The following is a 24,535-nucleotide window of genomic DNA, read 5'->3' as shown; positions in this document are numbered from 1 at the left end:
AGGAAGACAATCAATAAATATCTCATGCTCCAACTTCGTTACACAACGGTTCACCATACGTGCATGCTACGAGAATCACAAACTTCAACGCAAGTATTTCTACAATCCACAACTACCCGCTAGCATGACTCTAATATCACCATCTTTATATCGCAAAACTATTGCAAGGAATCAAACATATCATATTTAGTGATCTACGTGTTTTATGTAGGATTTTATGACTAACCATGTGAATGACCAGTTCCTGTCAACTCTCTAAATAGATATAAGTGAATGAAGAGAGTTTAATTGTTTCTTCAAAAGATATGCCCACGCTCTAACTAATATAAGTGAAGCAAAAGAGCATTCTACAAATGGCGGTTTTCTATGTGTAGGGAAACAAGCAATCCAAACTTCAAATGATATAAGTGAAGCACATGAAGCATTCTATAAAGCCTTACTCAAAAGATATAAGTGAAGTACAATGAGCATTCTATAAATCAACCGTGGACTGTCTCATACCAGCATGGTGCGTCAAAGAAAAGCGAGAACTAAATGCAAAGGACGCTCCAAGATTTGCACATATCACATGAAAGAAACGAAACCGAAAACATACCGATACTTGTTGAAGAAAGATGGGATGCCTTCCGGGGCATCCCCATTCTTAGACGCTTGAGTCTCCTTGAATATTTACTTGGGGTGCCTTGGGCATCCCCAAGCTTGAGATCTTGCCTCTCCTCCTTCTCCTCATATCGAGACCTCCTCGATCTTTGATCACTCCATCCACACAAAACTCAACAGAAAGCTCGGTAATATCCGTTAGTATAATAAAGCAAATCACGACTCTAAGTACTGTTGCAAACCAATTCATATTTTGTTTTTGCATTGTAGCTACTGTAATATAACTTTTCCATGTCTTAATCCACTGATAGAAATCGATAGTTTCATCAAAACAAGCCAATTATGCATCAAAAACAGAATCTATCTTAAACAGGACAGTCTATAGTAATCTGAACATTCACCATACTTCTGGTACTCCAAAAATTCTGAAAAAATTGGGAAAAATAAAATAATTATAGAAATATAGTGCAAAAAGTTTCAGAACCGTTTGACGTTCCAGTAAAAAAATGTAAAATCGCGCACTACAGCCAAAGTTTCTGTTTTGCACCATACAAACCAACAAGCAATGTAAACATCCTAAAGGCAAATCTTGGCACATTATTTTTATGATACAATGGATTTGTACAAGGGGATAATTATTTTTGTTGAAAAGTTTCTGTAATCAAGGGTCACAAAGTTTCCATGGGCATGAAGAAAGTTCAAGGCTAGCTCCCACTTTAACAATGATCGTCTTTCTCACTTTCGCTTTTCTTTTTGAAAAAGTTTTAGGTTCCCCTCTTTATTTTTTTGTTTTTAAACTTTATAAAAGCACACAACATAACTAAATGACTCTCTAAAACTTCCGGGTTGTCTCCCTGGCAGTGCTTTCTTTAAAGCCATTAAGCTAGGCATATAGTGCTCAAGTAATGGATCCACCCGGATCCCAAGGTATATCAAAGCCAATTTTAATTAACAATGATTTGCGATTTAGTAGTGAGCACAAAGTAACATATATCATGCAACAACAAAGTCTAACTCTCTTCCTATGCATCGGCATGTCATAAAAGAACAATTCATGCACACATAGTAAAGGCCAATGCATAGTATAAACAAATTCTTGCAATTTTATCATATTGGAAACATGGAGAGGCGGAGATTTAGTTCCTCTCTCATAATAATTGCAAGTAGGAGCAGCAAGCACATTCATATTATATCTATCAAAATCATCATGTGTAGTAGTAAAACGCAACCCATCAGTATAATCCTTAATAAGGGCAAACTTCTCCGATATAGTGTAGTCGGGAGAATTCAAAAAGATAATAGGACTATCATGTGTGGATGCAATAGCAACAATTTCATGTTTAACATAAGGAACTATAGCAAGTTCATCTTCCTAAGCATAATTCATATTGGCATCTTGGCCACAAGCATAGCAAGCATCATCAAAAAGGGATATTTCAAAAGAATCAACGGGATCATAACAATCATCATAACATTCATCCTTCGGTAAATTCAAAGGGAAATTAAACAATGTATGGGATAAAGAGTTACTCTCATTAGATGGTGGGAACGGGTGATCAATCCACTCTTCCTCGTTTTGTTCTTCGCTCTCCTCCTCATCTTTTTCATCCAATGAGCTCACAATGTCATTAATTTCTTCTTCCATAGACTCCTGCAAAATATTAGTCTCTTCTTGCACAGCGGAGGGGTCCTCAATATATGGTTTAATATAAGGATTAGAAGCATAATTATCATAGCATTTAATATAAGGATTAGAAGCATAATTATCATAGCAATATTTAAGTATGGCCAAATTTTCAGATTTGTAGAGACTAGTATCACACTCTTCAGTAAAAGAAGCAATTTCACAAGTACCCCTAAAAGCAACAAATTCTTCTATTCGTTCCACATCATAGTAATCATATATACCATTAGCATAAGAAGCTAAGGCTTCATTATCATTAAATTTGCATGAAAAGGGAAGGTGTGGAGCCTTCATAATAGAGAAACAAGTATAATCATGTCTCAAGCATAGATCCCGAGCATACCAACGGAACATATAAATTTGATCGCATAATAGTTTCCCTTTTTGAGTCAAGCGATAATCCCTAAAGTATTCACGTTGATCCAATGTGTCTCCCATTACATAATTGAATGGGGTTTTCTCAGGATTATCAAAGTAGTACATAATATCTTTCACATAATGAGCATCGAGGGTTTTAGGAGGTTCCCCGTCTCCATGAGTAGCAAGTAAACCTATTTTTTTTGGTATTTAGTGTTCCACATCCATAACTAAAGATAGAGAACAACTTAGAACAGCAAATAAAAATTACTTAGTGATAAAGCAAACAAGCACACACGAGAATATTCACCCCACGCTATAACTCCCCGGCAACGGCGCCAGAAAAAGGTCTTGATAACCCAGAAGTATAGGGGATCGATTGTAGCCTCTTTCGATAAGTAAGAGTGTCGAACCCAACGAGGAGCTAAAGGTAGAACAAATATTCCCTCAAGTTTTATTGACCACCGATACAACTCTACGCACGCTTGACGTTCGCTTTACCTAGAACAAGTGTAAAACTAGAAGTACTTTGTAGGTGTAACGGGATAGGTTTGCAAGAATATAAAGAGGACGTAAATAAAAACTTGGGGCTGTTTTAAGTAAAGAATTAATAAAGTTAGTATAGCGAGTGTGGAAAGTGGTGGTAGGAGTTGCGAAATTGTCCCTAAGCAATTGACTACTTTACTAGACCGATAGCAAGTTTTATGTGGGAGAGGCCACTGCTAGCATGTCATCCCTGACTTGGAATTCTATGCACTTATGATTGGAACTATTAGCAAGCATCCGCAACTACTAACGTTCATTAAGGTAAAACCCAACCATAGCATTAAGATATATTGGTCCCCCTTCAATCCCGTATGCATCAATTTCTATGCTAGGTTGAAGCTTCTGTCACTCTTGCCCTCCAATACATAGTCCTATCAACATACCACTAACGGTATGGTGTGATCCACGCGCATGCTCATATGATGGGCACCAAAGGACAGCAACATAACCACAAGCAAATTAAACCAATCATAGCAATTCACCAATTACCGATAGGACAACGAAAATCTACTCAGACATCATAGGATGGCAACACATCATTGGATAATAATATGAAGCATAAAGCACCATGTTCAAGTAGAGGGTACAGAGGGTTGCGGGAGAGTGGACCACTGTAGATAGATGGGGGAAGGTGATGAAGATGTTGGTGAAGATGACGGAGGTGTTGGTGTAGATCGTTGTCGCGATGATGGCCCCGGCGGCATTCCGGCGCAACCGGGAGAGAGGGGGAGAGAGTCCCCCTTCTTCTTCTTCCTTGACCTTCCCCCCTAGATGGGAGAAGGGTTTCCCCTCTGGTCCATGGCTTCCATGGCGGCGGAGGAGCGAGAGCCCCTCTGAGATTGGATCTGTCTCTCTATTTCTGCGTTCCCCGATTCTGCCCTTTCACCGTTTCTTAAATTCCCGAAGATCCGTAACTCCGATTGGGCTGAAATTTGGACACGATTTTATTCGGATATTGGCTTTCTTGCGGCGACAGAAGGGCATCAACCGCCTTACGGAGTGGCCACGAGGGCCCAGGGCGCGCCCTACCCCTTGGGGCGCGCCTGTCACCCTCGTGGGCCCCTCGGGCATCGTCTCGCGTTGATTCCACTTCCCAAAATTCACATATATTCCAAAAAAATCTTTGCAAGTTTTTATCCCATTTGGACTCCATTTGATATGGATTTTCTGCGAAACAAAAAACATGCAACAAACAGGTACTGGCACTGGGCACTGGATCAATATGTTAGTCCCAAAAATAGTATAAAAAGTTGCCAAAAGTATGTAAAAGTTTTAGAATATTGGCATGGAACAATAAAAAATTATAGATACGACGGAGACGTATCAAGGGGAGAGTGTTGTCCACTTAGCCTCGTAGACCGAAAGCGGAAGCGTTATGACAACGCGGTTGATGTAGTCGTACGTCTTCACGATCCGACCGGTCCTAGCACCAAAGGTACGGCACCTCCGCGATCTGCTCACGTTCAGCTCGGTGACGTCCCACGAACTCTAGATCCAGCTGAGGTCGAGGGAGAGTTTCGTCAACACGACGGCGTGATGACGGTGATGATGAAGCTACCGGCGCAGGGGTTTGCATAAGCACTGCAACGATATGACCGAGGTGGAAATCTGTGGAGGGGGGCACAACACACGGCTAAACAATCAACTTGTGTGTCTATGGGGTGCCCCCTCCCTCGTATATAAAGGAGTGGAGGAGGGGAAGGGCCGGCCCTCTCAGGCGCACCCAAGGGGGGAGTCCTACTCTCGGTGGGAGTAGGATTCCCTCTTCCCTAGTTGGAGTAGGAGAGAAAGGAAGGGGGAGAGAGAGGGAAGGAAAGGGGGGCCGGCCCCCACCCAATTCGGATTGGGCTTGGGGAGCGCGCCCTCCACCTTGGCCGCCACCTCCTCTCTCCCACTAAGGCCCAATAAGGCCCATTGACTCCCCGAGGGGTTCCGGTAACCCCCCGGTACTCTGATAAATGCCCGAACTCATTCGGAACCCTTCCGATGTCCAAACATGGCCTTCCAATATAACGATCTTTATGTCTCGACCATTTCGAGACTCCTTGTCATGTCCGTGATCATATCCGGGACTCCGAACTACCTTCGGTACATAAAAACACATAAACTCATAATACCGATCGTCACCGAACGTTAAGCGTGCGGACCCTACGGGTTCGAGAACTATGTAGACATGACCGAGACATGTCTCCGGTCAATAACCAATAGCGGAACCTGGATGCTCATATTGGTTCCTACATATTCTACGAAGATCTTTATCGGTCAAACCGCATAACAACATACCTTGTTCCCTTTGTCATCGGTATGTTACTTGCCCGAGATTCGATCGTCGGTATCTCAATACCTAGTTCAATCTCGTTGCTGGCAAGTCTCTGTACTCGTTCCGTAATGCATCATCCCACAACTAACTCATTAGTCACATTGCTTGCAAGGCTTATAGTGATGTGCATTACCGAGAGGGCCCAGAGATACCTCTCCGACAATCGGAGTGACAAATCCTAATCTCGATCTATGCCAACTCAACAAACACCATCGGAGACACCTGTAGAGCATCGTTATAGTCACCTAGTTACGTTGTGATGTTTGATAGCACACTAAGTATTCCTCCGGTATTCGGGAGTTGCATAATCTCATAGTCATAGGAACATGTATAAGTTATGAAGAAAGCAATAGCAATAAACTAAATGATCATAGTGCTAAGCTAACGGATGGGTCAAGTCAATCACATAATTCTCTAATGATGTGATCCCGTTCATCAAATGACAACTCTTTGTCCATGGCTTGGAAACATAACCATCTTTGATTAACGAGCTAGTCAAGTAGAGGAATACTAGTGACACTCTGTTGGTCTATGTATTCACACATTGTCGGTGTACAAAAGTAGGGGCTCTCCTTTTGACCCCTTTACTTGTGCACGGGCAGTCTGAGCCACGCGCCACGGCCACACGTAGCAGGGCAAAGGAGGGAAGCCGGAGAGAAGCCGAAGCCCAACACAAGATGATCAAGGCAACGCCAAAACCAGAAACACAAGACAACAAAGGGGCGAGGTGGAGTCCACCGGCAAGGCCCTTGCCGGGGCGACCTCCGCGGCCCCGGCAAGAGCCTTGCCGGGGCAACTTGCCCAAACACCAACAGAGCAAGCCGCCCTTGAGCCCACAGGTTCCAACCCAACCAACTACGATTGGACCAGGGCTCGAGAAGCACCTCTGTGGTGGCATGCAGATCTTTGTTAAGACCATGGATATATGAGATCAGATGAGGACCAGAAGACGGCGACCCTCGGCGGAATCCTTGCCGAGGAAAGCCACAAGACCCCCGGCAAGATCCTTGCCCGGGACGACTACGCGCCACGGCGAGACCCTTGCCGGGCCCCCGGAAAGGCCCTTGCCGAGGACATCAGCGGGGCCACTGCCAGGCCCGCACCAGCCAAGTTTCCACCGCCGTTCAAATGCAGCTGCTAGCTCAACCAGTTGGGCTGGCACCTGCGTGGCAACATGCAGCTTCCAGGCCAGATCAGCATGCGTCTGCGTGGCGGCATGCAGATCTTCGTGAAGACCCTACCACCGTGCCACCTCAGCTGCCTGCCTGACTACATGGCGCCGCATGCATCGCTGGCCAGGGCGCGTGTCAAAGCGAGGAGGAGCGGCGACGGACGGGACGGGCCTCGCTCCCGTCCCCGATAAAGCTAGGGGACACCTAAGCGACGCATTAAATGCGTCTTGTCCTGTAATATGGGCGATAAGCTCATAGTACTGTAGGCCTTTCCACCTCCTGTGTGCCACTGTGTCAGCCCCTTTCGACTATAAAAGGAGGCCCATGGCGTACTAGAGAGGGATTCGGCTCTTTGGAACTACGCAGCCACCATAGCTAGTTGGAGAGCTCAAGAACACTCAATACATCCACCGAAGCAGGACTAGGGTTTTACGCATCCTCGCGGCCCGAACCTGGGTAAACGATCCTTGTGCTGACTATTAATCCTGCTCTTCTCACAACCCTGCGCCCCGACAACCGTAGTAGGGATTCTTGTGATCCCATAGGCGTCGTTTCCCACCGACATCTTTGGCGCGCCAGGTAGGGGGGCGGCAATTGTGAGAATCTGGTCTAGTAGTTAGCCTAGCAGTTCTTCATCACCATGGCTCCCAAGAAGAAGACGGCACGACGATCGGCTCGTCGGGAGTCGAACGGCCCGTGCCAGTGCGGGCGAGCAGCGGGCCGGTCGCGGACAGGACCCGGGCCATGGTCCGCGAGCACCAGCATCGCTTTGGCAGTCAGAGCTTGGCAAGCGGCGCCGTTCGTGCGCTAGGCGACGAGCCGCACGCCACCAAATCCAAAGACGGAGCTGGGCCCCCCGCAGGTGGCGCGGTGCCCTCCAGGAGTGTCGTTGTGCCACCCATGGGCGGCACAGCAATCTCCAAGATGCCCACGCCGGCGCCCATAGCACGCTCTTCCCAAGGTGCGCGCGACGAGCAGCGCCACCACGCTGGAGACCCCGGACACCGCCGTGGGAAGAGCCATGTGCATCGTCCGCGGGACGAAGGAGTCCAGCATGCTCGCCGAAGTGCTGGCGAAAATGGCACGCAACCGCTGGGCCGTGGTAGAGCTCCTTCTAACATAGTTAGAAGTCGAAGCGCGCCACGGTCCACGCAGCTGTCACCACCACCAATGCCAGCGGAAGCTTTGGCGCGTGCGCAGCTGCTCCTCGACTTCCCTCCTGCTGCGGAGATGCTCGACGAGTGGAGGGCCACCATCCGGAGCCTCGTCGTCGTCGCCAACAAAGATGATCCGCGACCGGCGGGGCCCTCGGGCCGGTGCTCCACCGAGCCACCACATGCCAACGCCGGGAGGACCGGGGGTGCTGCGGTCACGGTGCACTCTCCTCCTCCATGCCAACCATCGCGGGTGTCGGCCCGTCGTGACGACGCTTGTGATAATATCTCTATAGCATCGTCCGACCCGCGGACCCACCGCGACCAGCGCCAAGTTCTTCGAGAACGAGCTCACGAAGATGCTCGAACCACTATCGAGCGCCAGCGTGATACACGCCACCAGTCGGACAGGCGGGCGGGACCCGCTATGGACCACCCAGCACCGGGGGGCTTCGGCGGCCTACCTTACGAGGTGGGCTCCCCAGCCTTTACCCGAGAGCTGCGGCAGTTCCAGTGGCCGTCCCACTGCACGTTCAAGCCCGACGTCGGCGAGAAGTACACTGGCAAGACCCATCCGTTAGAGTTCCTCAGCATCTACACCATCGCGATGCAGGCTGCCGGAGCTCGCGACGACAAGGTGCTTGCCAATTACTCCCGTTGGCACTGAAGCCCAATGTCATGTCTTGGTTGATGCACTTGCCGGCGGATTCCATTTCTTCTTGGTCGGATCTGTGCCATGAGTTTGTTGGCACCTTCACAGGAGGCCACCAAGCTCATGGCCAGGCCAGTGATTTGCATATCATTCCCCAGAAGGAAGGGGAAAACCTGCGCAAGTACATCCAGAGATTCATCCGGGTGCAGTACAACATCCCCGACGTTCATCTCGCCGCCGTGATCAGCGCGTTCCATCAGAACGTGCGCAACCGCAAGATGCGCGAAGAGCTGGCGATGACCAAGGTTAAGGATGTGGCCGAACTCTATGTTCTGGCCGATAGGTGAGCCCGGGCTGAAGAGGGAAGGAAGTACCCCGGCGAGGACGCCGGCGCGGAAACCGACTCTACTGATGAAGACACCGCCGCCCCGACGAAGAAGGGCCGGCGTCGCAACAGGAAACGCAAGGGCAAGACCGTGCTAGCCGTCGAGGGATCAGACAGCACCGGCGCTGCCAAGAAGGCCAAGGCAGACGACCCCGGCAAAGAGATTGCCGGGTGCGCCGCCTGCCGGGCCTTGGCGGCTGCCGACAGGCCAGGAAGCTCCGACAAGCAGTACTGCAAGATCCACCGCACCAAGGGCCACGACCTCCAGAACTGCCGACAAGTCGAGCTGCTTGCTGAGAAGCAAAAAGCTGAGTACGAGAGGCGGGACAAGGAGAAGGGCCAGGATGGTAAAGAGGGATCCGGCAAGAAGCGTGGCGGCCAAGGAGGCCACCACGGCAAGGACAACCAGCAAGAGAGGCCCGCCCGGGGCCGTGACAAGAAGCAAGAAGACGATGATCATGACGAGGACGACATGTCAAGCGAGCAAGAGTTCCAGAAGGCTACGGAGGCCATGTGCGTCGATGGTGGCGCCTCACTGCATACTTCTCACCGCTAGCTCAAGAAGTGGGCGCGTGAGATTACAGCAGTAGAGCCATCGTTCGACGCTCAGAAGCCGCTGAAGTGGTCCAGCACGCCCCTCATCTTTGACGCGAGGACCACCCTGACCGCACAACCGCGGTCGGGTGTTTGCCGTTGTTGGTCTCGCCAACGATACGCAACCTCAAGGTGGACAAGATGCTGGTCGACAGTGGGGCAGGCCTGAACTTGATCTCGCCCTTCGTGATCAAAAGGCTGCAAATTCCTGATGGAGACCTCGAGGAAACGGGCACGTTTCAAGGGGTCAATCTGGGGAGGAGCCAGTGATAACCCACAAGTATAGGGGATCGCAACAGTTTTCGAGGGTAGAGTATTCAACCCAAATTTATTGATTCGACACAAGGGGAGCCAAAGAATATTCTCAAGTATTAGCAGTTGAGTTGTCAATTCAACCACACCTGGATAACTTAATATCTGCAGCAAAGTATTTAGTAGCAAAGTAGTATGGAAGTAATGGTAACGATAGCAAAAGTAATATTTTTGGGTTTTGTAGTGATTGTAACAGTAGCAACGGAAAAGTAAATAAGCGGAGAACAATATGTGAAAAGCTCGTAGGCATTGGATCGGTGATGCAGAATTATGCCGGATGGGGTTCATCATGTAACAGGCATAACATAGGGTGACATAGAACTAGCTCCAATTCATCAATGTAATGTAGGCATGTATTCCGAATATAGTCATACGTGCTTATGGAAAAGAACTTGCATGACATCTTTTGTCCTACCCTCCCGTGGCAGCGGGGTCCTAATGGAAACTAAGGGATATTAAGGCCTCCTTTTAATAGAGTACCGGACCAAAGCATTAACATATAGTGAATACATGAACTCCTCAAACTACGGTCATCACCGGGAGTGGTCCCGATTATTGTCACTTCGGGGTTGCCGGATCATGACACATAGTAGATGACTATAGACTTGCAAGATAGGATCAAGAACTCACATATATTCATGAAAACATAATAGGTTCAGATATGAAATCATGGCACTCGGGCCCTAGTGACAAGCATTAAGCATAGCAAAGTCATAGCAACATCAATTTCAGAAGATAGTGGTTACTAGCGATCAAACCCTAACAAAACTAACTCGATTACATGATAAATCTCATCCAACCCATCACCGTCCAGCAACCTACGATGGAATTACTCACGCGCGGCGGTGAGCATCATGAAATTGGTGATGGCTGATCGTTGATGATGACGATGGCGACGGATTCCCCTCTCCGGAGCCCCGAACGGACTCCAGATCAGCCCTCCCGAGAGAGTTTAAGGCTTGGCGGCTGTCGGTGTCAAAATCGGCGGATCTCGGGTAGGGGGTCCCGAACTGTGCGTCTAAGGCGGATGGTAACAAGAGGTGGGGACACGATGTTTACCCAGCTTCGGGCCCTCTCGATGGAGGTAATACCCTACTTCCTGCTTGATTGATCTTGATGATATGAGTATTACAAGAGTTGATCTACCTCGAGATCATAGAGGCTAAACCCTAGAAGCTAGCCTATGGTATGATTGTCGTCGTCCTACGGACTAAACCCTCCAGTTTATATAGACACCGGAGGGGGCTAGGGTTACACAGAGTCGGTTACAAGGGAGGAGATCTACATATCCGAATCGCCAAGCTTGCCTTCCACGCCAAGGAGAGTCCCATCCGGACACAGGACGAAGTCTTCAATCTTGTATCTTCATAGTCCAACAGTCCAGCCAAAGGATATAGTCTGGCTGTCCGAGGACCCCTAATCCAGGACTCCCTCAGTAGCCCCTGAACCAGGCTTCAATGACGATGAGTGCGACGCGCAGATTGTCTTCGGCATTTCAAGGCGGGTTCCTCCTCCGAATACTCCATAGAAGATTTTGAACACGAGGATAGTGTCCGGCTCTGCAAAACAAATTCCACATGCCACCGTAGAGAGAATAATATTTCCACAAATCTAATCTGCTGACACATTCTGCAGCATGACATCACACCATGGCCCGGTCATTATTCGAACCGTTTTTCTCAACCAGCCATTGTACATATCGCGAGGCGGTTTTCTTGGCACGTCTTCTCGAAGCAGAGATCGTGTCCCCTTATCACGGTATTCTCATCAATACGGGTGTGGGTAACCTAACCGCGCCATCAATTACGGCGCTTGGGGAATAAGCGAGTTTACCAGGCAGGGGAGGCGCATAGTTCCTTCCGCCCTTATAAAGAGACAAGGATTCATATTTCTCACCCACGCCCTCTTCCTCCTTGCTCATCCATTCTTGCGCACTTGAGCTCCAGCACCCAAGTTCGCATTTTCTCCTCAAACCACTCCAAGCATGTCCGGAGCGGGAGGCAAGTGGATGGTCTCCTCCGTTACGGAGGAGGACATCACAAAGCTACGGGGAGCCGGATACCTTGCCGCGGATATCGCGCAGCGGCTGCCTGATGCGGGGCTGATCATTCCTACTCCAGAACCCCATGAGAGGGTGGTATTTCTTACCCACTTCGTCCGCGGACTGGGATTTCCGCTCCACCCGTTTGTCCGCGGGCTCATGTTCTACTATGGGCTGGACTTTCACGATCTGGCCCCCAATTTCATCCTCAACATCTCGGCTTTTATTGTCGTGTGCGAGGCCTTCCTCCGCATCAAGCACCACTTCGGCCTGTGGCTGAAGACCTTCAATGTTAAACCGAAGGTGGCAGTCGGCCAGCAAGCGGAGTGCGGAGGCGCCATGGTGGGCAAAATGCCCAACGTCACCTGGCTTGAAGGCTCCTATGTGGAGACCGTAAAGGGGTGGCAATCGGGGTGGTTCTACATCACCGAGCCGCGCGACACCAACTGGGTGGCGGCCCCTGAATTTTGATCCGGAATCCCCATGCGGCTCACCTCCTGGAAAGAGAAGGGCCTATCCTGGGGTTCCTCGGTAGAGCTGACCGGACTCCAGACCTGCGTCAAAAACATGATGAGCAAGAAAATCAAGCTTGTCAACATGGTCCAAGTCATGCTCTTCCGCCGGATCCTCCCGTGTCAAAGACGGGCATTCAATTTGTGGGAGTTCGACCCGGCCGAGCACCAGATGTTGCGAGAGCTCTTTGACACGACGCACAAGGACGTCTGGAAGGTGCTGCTCAAGGGCGCCGAGGTACCTCCTCCCCTTACCGAGGACCGCGGACTCAGCGCAAAGCGTCCTGCCAATCCGGTAAGTCTTTTATATCTCATAAGATGTTCTTTTCCCCAGTATAACCATGCGCGGGATCTAAGCCTCCACGCCATTTAACAGGACTGGGTAGCAACAGCGGAGCAGATCGATTGTCCAGCCCCCCTGCCCGAAGATCCAGCGGATGCTCTCCTAACAGAGATGCTGGTTCCGGCGCCTTATGAAGTGTCGGAGAAGAAGGCCACGGGGACCAGGAAGGGTCTCCGGCGCAAGGTTATATCGGACTCATCGTCCGAAAACACCGAGGCGCACTCCTCCCACGAAAACGAGGAGGAGGAAGAGGAAAGTTCTCCCCCCAAACCAGGGGGGACAGGAAAAGGAAGGCCGCCCCATCAGGGGAGGCCGAAGGGTCCAAGAAGCAAAGGACCCTCCTCTCGGACTGCTCCACGACGGCCGCTTTCAGCGATGAGGAGTGGTTACCCAGGGACAAGCCCCTGGCAAAGTCGTGAGTATCTGTCGCGCATGATTATGCAGTCCGTCCCGAGCCCATATCGACGTATCTTCGTCGGATGATTCTTTGGGCCCGTCAGATATGAACAGCGATTCACTCCCGACCGCCTCCTCCCCCCGCCCTACGGACGACGCCGAGGTGTTGTCTCAAAGGGAACTGAACCAAGGGGAGACAGTTCCGGAGGCGCCCCAAGGCGACATTCCAGGCGCTAGGCGCACGAGGGGCAAGACTCCCCTGGGCCCTAACGCCGGGGCAGCAAGTCTAGCCCCAAGCCTAATACGGCGCCGGAACCTCCAGTGGTTCCGGATTCTGTCAGGCAACCCCTTGCTAAGGGGGGCAAGTCGTCTGTGCCGATGGCCTTTGTCCATCCAGAGGCATCGGAAAACTTGCTGGAAGTGCTTCGCGGTGCTTCCATTGACGAAGAGCACCGCACTATTATGAGTGCGGTAGTCAAGAAGGTTCAGTCCACTAAGAGCGGACTGACTGAAGCCTGTGTCAGCCTCCTAACCGGCTTTGAGGTAAGTAATCAAATTGTAAGAAAATGTTACAACATAGACAGTAGCCCCTGATGCTCTGTTTGCCGTTCGCAGAGAAAGGCAGAATAGAGGATCAAATAATAGTCGCAGGAGTCTAATCAGAATGTGTCTATGTGAATAAGCAGGCTTCACTGCTGGCCGCCGCCGCTCGTACTGCGGAGGTCGCCGCACTAAAGCGAGACCTTGAGCGGTCCAAGGAAGAGCTCGGCCTTACCAAGAGGCAGCTCGAAGAGAACAATGGTAAGTGACACCCCGTCTGAATATTGATAAAGAAAATTTTGGTTTTGGAATAATAGGATCGTCATGAATTTTGCTAGGGGCCACGACCGAAGTGGCAGCCCTGCAGAAGGCGCTATCCGAGGCCGAAGACAGAGCGGCCAAGGAGCGCATCGAGCGAGAGAAGCAAGAGGCCCGAGTAGGCGAGGTGCAGCAAGAGCTCCAAGCTATCGTCAAGAAACACGAGTCCTTGGAGCTTGACTCTAAGACGCAAGGGTCCGAGCTTGCGAAGGCCCTCGAAAGTGCAAAACATGCCAAGGCCGAAGCCCGAAAGGCCCTCCAGGAAATTGAGGCTGTTAAGAAGATAGCGGCGGGTAAGGCATTCATTATGCAAAGCAAGCATGCGAAGGAAACTTTCTTTTTACTTACCTGAGTTCGGAGCTCTCCAGGAGCATTCGCAGATCTACCCCGCAGTGTGTCGGATGCCGCGGAGTTCTACCGGGCCGAGGAGGGGAGCTCGACGGAGAAGTTGTTCTAGTCTCAGTATACTGGGACCGAACACCCAATGCCCTTGAGCGACCAGTTGAAGCAACTGGTCGAGCTTCACAAGGCGGCCGAACAGGCCATGAAGGGTCTTATAGTCCGGATGTGGCCTGGCGAGGCCTTGCCTGGTAGCTACTTCGGTCTGGTGAGGCGGCTTGTGAATGCCTGCCCATGGTTTGAAGTCATAAAGCGGTTCGTCTGCATTGAGGGTGCGCGCAGGGCTTTTGCCCGGGCGAAGGTGCACTGGGCGAAGCTGGACGCCGAAAAGCTGGTGAAGGAGGGGCCGCCTGAGGGCAAGGAGCATCGCCACCCCGAAAAGTATTATGACAGTGTCATGAAGGGTGCTCGCCTTGTGGCAGAGGAATGTGCTAAGGATGTAATATTTGAATGAATGTACTCATGTAATCCTGTAATATGAAACGAGTTCATTTGCGCTATGCAACGCCTGTTAATTTAAAATATTACCTTCTCTGCGGCCGTTTATAAAATCTGAGAGTTGGCCAGTCGTCGGCTTCTGCCCCCATGTAACTTAGTACTGAGGTGTTCGGGATAAACCTAAGCACTCTTTATCCAATTTTGGGTCCTTCGAAGAAGGTGTTCAGCACAACGAACCAGGCAATCGGACTATAAAGCTTTATCACTCTCACTTAGCCATAGAAGTCTACAATTTTAAATTTTGGCGAAGCCCCTAGTATTCGGAAGGCCGAATTTGGGGCGCTATATACGCCTAAGTCGGGCAAGGCCGACTCCTTGCCCGAAGCGGAAAAAGTCTTTAAGGACTTGAGACCTCTCGAACAGCGACCAGCTCTCGCCTCATCATGACAGTCAGTTTTCGGCTTTCTCTACTGAGGTGCTCGTCCGGAAGAACCGGGACACAATGTAGTAGTTCTCCCAGTGCTACCTTAGCCGATATTGCGGAACGTAAGGTACCAAAACATGGGAGCCGGGCAAACCCAACTATTGACCCAAGACATGATTCGGAGCTGATGCATATAATGCTATAAGTTCGGGGTGCCGCACTGTCGAAAGTGTTCGGACTTCTCATGCCGTATTATGGGGTATATTGAAGCCCCTGGCGCACTGGTCGTACCAAAATGTATGGGTGTAATTTGTCGTAAATAAGCAGACAAGGAAAAAAAGAAAGGGGAATGCAATAATAGACTAACGCTATGCATTGTTATTAAATAATACGTCAAAGTGTACGGATACAAGTAGTGCAAGAAGCAAAAAATAGGACTATTTGACATGTCCTATCCACGGGCAAGCTGCGTATGGGTATGTAAAACAGGTATTTCGATCGTTATCAGAGACCACCTAGGGATTCCCTTGTACGTCAGAGCGTCTTGCTTCCTTGGTATTTCCTTACCGCGATGGGTCCAACAATTAGACTGCCGGAAAGGGCTTCCAGAGAGTAAGGTCCTGAAAGAGAGAAAATGATAAAGGTATATGGCCCCTGGGCGGTTGAACCGCATTGTGGGACGTGCCATAGTTGTGCCTCCGCCTATGCCCATGGTATCTTGAGTGCGTAGTTATGTACGCGCGGCGTAAATTTCGCCACTTGACTGGGACTAGGACGGAGGCCGAATTGCTAGGCAAGATCAAAACGTGCATGGCGATCCTCCTGCGGGGTACCCAGGACTCGCTTGAAGGTGTCCGGGGTCTTTTTCGCCGAATTGGCGGTTTGCCTAATAAGGCTGCTTTGCGCTTCTGCTGCGAGGGCCGCAGTGTGCTCCTCCGTGCGGAGCGAGCGCTCTGTGTTTCCATTAACTGTTATAACCCTGCGTGGTCCTGGCATTTTGAGTTTGAGGTATGCATAATGCGGTACCGCATTGAATCTGGCAAATGCGGTTCGTCCGAGCAGTGCGTGATAGCCGCTGCAAAAGGGGACGATGTCGAAGATTAACTCCTCGCTTCGAAAGTTGTCCGGAGATCCGAAGACCACTTCCAGTGTGATTGAGCCCATGCAACAGGCCTCTACGCCTGGGATTACACCTTTAAAGGTGGTTTTGGTGGGTTTGATCCTCGAGGGGTCTATGCCCATTTTGCGCACTGTATCCTGATAGAGCAGGTTCAGGTTGCTGCCACCGTCCATAAGGACGTGAGTGAGGTGAAATCCGTCAGTGATGGGGTCAAGGACCAATGCGGCAGATCTGCCATGACGGATACTAGTGGGGTGGTCCCTGCGATCGAAGGTGATCGGACAAGAGGACCATGGGTTGAACTTTGGGGCGACTGGCTCCATCGCATAGACGTCCCTTAGTGCACGCTTCCATTCCCTATTGGGAATATGGGTTGCGTATATCATGTTCACCGTTTTCACTTGTGGAGGGAACCTCTTCTGTCCTCCTGTGTTCGGCGGCCGAGGCTCCTCCTCGTCTTCGCTATGCAGCCCCTTGTCCTTGTTTTCGGCATTCAACTTGCCGGCCTGCTTGAATACCCAGCATTCTCTGTTGGTGTGATTGGCTGGCTTATCGGGGGTGCTGTGAATTTGACACGAGTGATAGAGTATACAGTCCAAACTGGACGGGCCCGGATTGCTTCTTTTGAACGGCTTCTTCTGCTGACCGGATTTAGAGCCACTGAATCCGGCATTGACTGCCGTGTCTTCGGCGTTGTCGTCGTTGTTGCGGCGCTTGTGTCTGTTGCGACGTGGTCCGCCGTTAGTATCTTTGGCGTCTGAATTGCCATGATTTCTTGATGTGATGTTGCTGCGAGCCAACCAGCTGTCCTAGCCCGCGCAAAAGTGGGTCATGAGTGTCGTGAGGGCTGCCATAGATTTCGGCTTCTCTTGGCCGAGGTGTCGGGCGAGCCACTCGTCCCAGATGTTATGTTTAAATGCCGCTAAGGCCTCGGCATCCGGACAGTCGACAATTTGGTTCTTTTTAGTTAGGAACCGAGTCCAGAATTTCCTGGCCGATTCCCCTGGCTGTTGGGTTATGTGGCTCAATTCATCAGCATCTGGTGGTCACACATAAGTGCCTTGGAAGTTGTCAAGGAATGCGTCTTCCAAATTCTCCCAACTGCCAATGGATTTTGCTAGCAGGCTATTCAGCCAATGCCGAGCTGGTCCTTTGAGTTTTAGTGGGAGGTACTTGATGGCATGTAGATCGTCACCGCGGGCCATGTGGATGTGGAGGAGGAAATCCTCGATCCATACCGCGGGGTCTGTTGTGCCATCATATGACTCAATGTTCACGGGTTTGAATCCTTCTGGGAATTCATGATCCATTACTTCATCGGTGAAGCATAGGGGGTGTGCGGCGCCTCTGTGCCGGGCTATGTCACGAAGCAGTTCATACGAGTCTTGTCTGCTGTATTCGGCCCGGCCGGAATTGCTTTTAGTGTATCCGGCGTGACAATCATCGTCACGCGTTGGGGCGTGACCCCGTGATCCGTAGATCGATCTTGTATGTCCTGCTTTGTTTTCCAATACGTCTCGCAGGTCCCGCGTGTTGCCCCGGGCCTTGGTATTTTTGTTTGAATGGCGGTGGGGTGCGGGCTGGACTTCGGGCTGATATGCCCCTCTATCTCGGCCACGTGGTGGTCGATCAGCCGCATCATATGCTGGTGATGTAGGTTTTAATGCTTCCTCCTCGAGTTGGGGTAGCAACCTACGCTTTGGGTAACTCTTGGTTGGGCGCTCGAGTTCGTATTCCTCGGCCGCCGGGACTTCAGTCCATCTATCCGCTAGCAGATCTTGATCAGCTCAAAGCTATTGTTGCTTTTTCTTCAGGCTGTTTGCTGTGGCTATAAGCCGGCGCTTGAAGCGCTCCTGCTCGACGGGATCCTCAGGCACGATAAATTCTTCGTCGCCGAGGCTCACCTCGTCTTCGGAGAGAGGCATGTAATTGTCATCCTTTGATTCTCCGTCTTCTGCCTGTTCCGGAGGGCCAGCTTGTTCATCCTCCCCCTCGAGGTCTGGCTGGAGGGGATTGTCGTTGTCTTCGGCACTATCCGGAGCGTTATTGTCTCTTGTGCCGGTATCGCTGCTTTTGCTATGGCGGGACTTAGAGCGGCGCCGCTGACGTCGGTGCTTGGATTGCTTCTTGGAGGGATTATCCTCCGTTGTCTTATCGCCATCGCCTTCTTTGGGGGTGTCCACCATGTATATATCATATGATGAGGTGGCAGTCCAGCGCCCTGTGAGCGGTGGTTCCTGTTCGTCTCCTGCATCATCGTCCATACCGTCGATGTCTTCGGAGCCGAAATCGAGCATGTCGGTTAAATCGTCGATAGTGGCTACTAAGTGGGTGGTGGGTGGGGAGCGAATTTCTTCGTCGTCCGCATCCCATTCTAGCCGGACATAGTTCGGCCAAGGGTCTCCTGACAAGGAGAGAGACCTCAATGAGTTTAGCACGTCGCCCAATGGTGAGTGCTGAAAGATATCCGCGGAGGAAAACTCCATAATCGGTGCCCAATCGGATGCGATAGCCACAGACGCAGGCGGCTCAGAGCTCGTGGCCGGGGACGAATCCAGGTGTCCGGCAACACGGGTCTCATAAGAAGTGAAGTCGGCATTCGGCTCTATCGCCGCTGAGTGCGCGGCCTTCGTGACGGGGTCCATCCACCCGTCCTCGGACGGCGCAATCTGCTCCGGATTGAGGGCCGGAGTAGTTGCAGGTGTGATCTCCCGAACACTGTCCGACCGCAGAGCTAAGTCATGCCCGTCGTGACTGTGCAGCGCACCTGACATGGGCTCGAATCCGTCAAAGATCAAGTCTCCGCGGATGTCGGCAGTATAGTTCAAGTTTCCAAACCTGACCTGGTGGCCAGGGGCGTAGCTTTCGATCTGCTCCAGATGGCCGAGCGAGTTGGCCCGCAGTACAAAGCCGCCGAATACGAAGATCTGTCCGGGGAGGAAAACCTCGCCCCGGATCGCATCGTTGTTGATGATCGAAGGAGCCATCAAGCCTTATGGTGACGACACAGTGGAACTCTCAATGAAAGCACCAATGTCGCTGTCAAAACTGGCGGATCTCGGGTAGGGGGTCCCGAACTGTGCGTCTAAGGCGGATGGTAACAGGAGGCGGGGGACACGATGTTTACCCAGGTTCGGGCCCTCTCGATGGAGGTAATACCCTACTTCCTGCTTGTTTGATCTTGATGATATGAGTATTACAAGAGTTGATCTACCACGAGATCGTAGAGGCTAAACCCTAGAAGCTAGCCTATGGTATGATTGTCGTCGTCCTACGAACTAAACCCTCCGGTTTATATAGACACCGGAGGGGGCTAGGGTTACACAGAGTCGGTTACAAGGGAGGAGATATACATATCCGAATCGCCAAGCTTGCGTTCCACACCAAGGAGAGTCCCATCCGGACACGGGACGAAGTCTTCAATCTTGTATCTTCATAGTCCAACAGTCCGGCCAAAGGATATAGTCCGGCTGTCCAAGGACCCCCTAATCCAGGACTCCCTCAGCGGCGGCTCCGTATCGTAAAACGCGATGAATCTTTCTCTTTGATTTTTTTCTCCCAGAACACGAATATATGGAGTTGGAGTTGAGGTCGGTGGAGCAACAGGGGCCCCACGAGGCAGGGGGGCAGGCGCGCCCCCACCCTCGTGGACAGGTGGTGGCCCCCCTGGCCTTGATTCTTTTGTCAATATTTTTAATATTTTCCAAAAATAAGTTCCGTGGAGTTTCAGGTCATTCCGAGAACTTTTGTTTCTGCACATAAATAACACCTTGCAATTCTGCTGAAAACATTGTAAGTCCGGGTTAGTTCCATTCAAATCATGCAAGTTAGAGTCCAAAACAAGGGCAAAAGTGTTTGGAAAAGTAGATATGACGGAGATGTATCAACTCCCCCAAGCTTAAACCTTTGCTTGTCCTCAAGAAATTCAGTTGACAAACTGAAAGTGATAAAGAAAAACTTTTACAAACTCTGTTTGCTCTTGTTGTTGTAAATATGTAAAGCCAGCATTCAAGTTTTTAGCAAAGATTATAACTAACCATATTCACAATAACACTTAGGTATCATGTTCACTCATATCAATGGCATAATCAACTAGCGAGCAATAATAATAAATCTCGGATGACAACACTTTCTCAAAACAATCATGATATGATATAACAAGATGGTATCTCGCTAGCCCTTTCTGAGACTGCAAAACATAAATGCAGAGCACCTTTAAAGATCAAGGACTGACTAAACATTGCAATTCATGGTAAAAGAGATCCAGTCATAGTCATACCCAATATAAATTAACAGTAATGAATGCAAATGACAGCAGTGCTCTCCATCTGGTGCTTTTTAATAAGAGGGTGATGACTCAACATAAAAGTAAATAGATAGGCCCTTCGCAGAGGGAAGCAGGGATTTGTAGGGGTGCCAGAGCTCAGTTTTAAAGCAGAGATAAATAATATTTTGAGCGGCATACTTTCATTGTCAACATAACAACCAAGAGATGGCGATATCTTCCATGCTACACACATTATAGGCGGTTCCCAAACATAATGGTAAAGTTTATACTCTCCCTCCACCACAAGCATCAATCCATGGCTTGCTCGAAACAATGAGTGCCTCCAACTAACAACAGTCCCAGGGGGAGTTTTGTTTGCAATTATTTTGATTTGGTTTGCATAAAGCATGGGACTGGGCATCCCGGTGACCAGCCATTTTCTCGTGAGTGAGGAGCGGAGTCCACTCCTCTTGAGAATAACCCGCCTAACATGGAAGATAAGGACAGCCCTAGTTGATACATGAGCTATTCGAGCATACAAAACAGAATTTCATTTGAAGGTTTAGAGTTTGGCACATACAAATTTACTTGGAACGGCAGGTAGATACCGCATATAGGAAGGTATGGTGGACTCATATGGAATAAATTTGGGGTTTAAGGGATTGGATGCACAAGCAGTATTCCCACTTAGTACAAGTGAAGGCTAGCAAAAGACTGGGAAGCGACCAACTAGAGAGCGACAACAGTCATGAACATGCATTAAAATTAATAAACATTGAGTGCAAGCATGAGTAGGATATAATCCACCATGAGCATAAATATCGTGAAGGCTATGTTGATTTGTTTCAACTACATGTGTGAACATGTGCCAAGTCAAGTCACTCGAATCATTCAAAGGAGGATACCACCCCATCATACCACATCACAACCATTTTAATAGCATGTTGGCACGCAAGGTAAACCATTATAAACTCCTAGCTAATTAAGCATGGCATAAGCAACTATAATCTCTAATTGTCATTGCAAACATGTTTATTCATAATAGGCTGAATAAGGAACGATGAACTAATCATATTTACAAAAACAAGAGAGGTCGAGTTCATACCAGCTTCTCTCACCTCAGTCAGTCCATCATATATCGTCATAATTGCCTTTCACTTGCACGACCGAACGATGTGAATAATAATAATAGTGCACGTGCATTGGACTAAGCTGGAATCTGCGAGCATTCAATAAACAGGAGAGGAGAAGGCAATATGGGCTCTTGGTTAAATCAACAATAATGCATATAAGAGCCACTTCAACAATTTAATCATGGTCTTCTCCTAGCGACCCCCAAAGAAAAGAAAAGGAATAAAACTATTTACACGGGAAAGCTCCCAACAAGCAAAAGAAGAACGGGAAATCTTTTTGGGTTTTCTTTTAATTATTACTACAGCAAGAAAAGTAAACTAGCTAAAAGATATTACTAATTTTTTTTGGTTTTCTTAAGGTTTATCAAACACACAAGAAGAAAGCATAAAAAAAGTAAACTAACATGGATATTACAGTGAAAAAGTAGGAGCACCGACAACTAGCAATGAGTGTGTGAACATGAATGTAATGTCGGTGAGAAATACGTACTCCCCCAAGCTTAGGCTTTTGGCCTAAGTTGGTTTATTGCCACGGATGGCGTGGCGGATATCCAAAGTTATAGTTGGGGTCGTACTGAGAAGAAGAAGCCTCTGATTGCCACTAGTTGGCAATCATCTCCGGATCCCACTGGTAATTAGACTGTCGTGGAGGATCAAATTGTGGTTCCGGCTCTGGCTCTGTAGCTGATGTAGGGTTCCGGTAGGCGTGAATGGCCGCCAGCGGAACGAGATACTGACCTGCAGATAAATAAAACAAGGAAGGAGCAGGCAAGGTAATAATCTCAGGGTGATGTTTATCAAAGAACAATTTGTATTTAAGTGCCCCTTCCCTATTCTTAACAATAAAGTCATGCGCTACCATGCTCTTATAATCTAAATAAACAGTAGGCAACAATTTTTCTTCCTTTCCATAATGCCTAATAGGTATGTTATAGTATGCAGCAAGGCGTGAAGCATAAACACCTCCAAAGATGGGGCCCTTTGTACGGTTCAGACTTAACCGTTTAGCAATAATACCGCCCATACTAACAGAGTCATCACAGAATAAACCATGGAACAAAATAATAATATAAGGAACACTAAGGTGTCCACAGTTTCCGCGACCGATTAAGCAACGACTAGCAAATATTGCAAAGTAGCGTAAAACAGGAAAATGTATGCTAGTGATTCTTGCATCGGAAACCTTCCTAGTTTCCCCTAAAGTAATAGTATCAATAAACCCGTCCACATCTTTACGATGTGGTTCCTCTAAGCTACCCTCGAAAGGTATTTTGCAAACCCTGCAAAATTCATATAGTGACATCTTCTTAACCACATCATATAAATGAAACTCTACTGAAGGAGGTGATTCCTTAGGATAATAGTAGAAGTTTTGCACAAAAGTATTGGTGAGTAAGAGATACTGTTCGCGTTGGTCGCGGAGGAAGTCGGTGAGGCCTGCATTCTCAGCCAATTCATAAAAATCATCATAAATCCCGGCTGCTCTCAAGAAATCATCGGAAGGCCATTCACACGGCCGAACCTCCGCAGTGCGAGGCAGATTATATTTGGGCCTCTCTGCTTCTTCACTTTGCTTTTCCTTCGAGCTTCGGCTCGATGAGCCCCTCAAAAATCTCTTCATCATTTTCAGAAAATTTCTGAAATTTTTAGTAACTTCAAATAAAAGTGAACCAAGCTCAACAAAATTGATAGCAACTACTCCTACAAGTGCCTAGAGCCTATATCATGCATTAGAACTACTTGGAACCATATAAATTTGACATGCAAGCTCAAGAACATGGTCACCTAGGCAGCACAAATTTGCAATGAATAAAGCACTAGAACAAAAACTAATTGGACCATTGGAGGAGTCACATACCAAGGAACAATCCCCCAAAGCAGTTTTGTGAGAGGTGCTTTGAGCAAGGAGATCGAAAATCGCAGCAAAATAAGCTAGAACTCGTGCTTGAGCTGGATGGTGATTTTTTTGGGAGGAAGAAGAAGTGTGTGGGGTGCAGGAATAAGTGGAGGGGAGCCACCATGGGCCCACGAGGCAGGGGGGGCGCTGAGGGGGGTGGGCGCGCCCTGGACCCTCGTGGCCAGGTGCTTGCCCCCCCCCCTGTTGTGTTCTCAGTGCCAGATATTCTCAAATATTCCAGAAAAAATCATATTAAATTGGCAGGGCATTTGGAGAACTTTTATTTTCGGGGTATTTTTATATTGCACGGATAATTCAGAAACAGACAGAAAAAATACTATTTTTACTTTATTTCAACTAAATAACAGAAAGTAAAAGGAGGGTACAGAAGGTTGTGCTTTCTAACTTCCTCCATCTCATGGTCATCAAAAGGAATCCACTAACAAGGTTGATCAAGTCTTGTTAACAAACTCATTCTGAATAACATGGAACCGGAGAAATTTCGAATAACACTATGTTACCTCAACGGGGATATGCACATCCCCAATAATAAGAATATCATATCTCTTTTTGACAGTAGGAAGAGGAAATTCAAAACCTCCAAAAATAATCGATGGAATTTTTCCAATAGAATTGATACTATGAACCTGAGGTTGTTTCCTCAGAAAGTGTACCGTGTGCTCATTACCATTAACATGAAAAGTGACATTGCCTTTGTTGCAATCAATAACAGCCCCTACAGTATTCAAAAAAGGTCTTCCAAGAATAATAGACATACTATCGTCCTCGGGAATATGAAGAATAACAAAGTCCGTTAAAATAGTAACGTTTGCAACCACAACAGGCACATCTTCACAAATACCGACAGGTATAGCAGTAGATTTATCAGCCATTTGCAAAGATATTTCAGTAGGTGTCAACTTATTCAAAT

Source organism: Triticum aestivum, chromosome 2D (genome assembly GCF_018294505.1).
Source record: "Triticum aestivum cultivar Chinese Spring chromosome 2D, IWGSC CS RefSeq v2.1, whole genome shotgun sequence".
NCBI lineage: Eukaryota > Viridiplantae > Streptophyta > Magnoliopsida > Poales > Poaceae > Triticum > Triticum aestivum.
The sequence above is the reverse complement of the archived record's forward strand: the minus strand, read 5'-3'. Positions refer to the sequence as shown.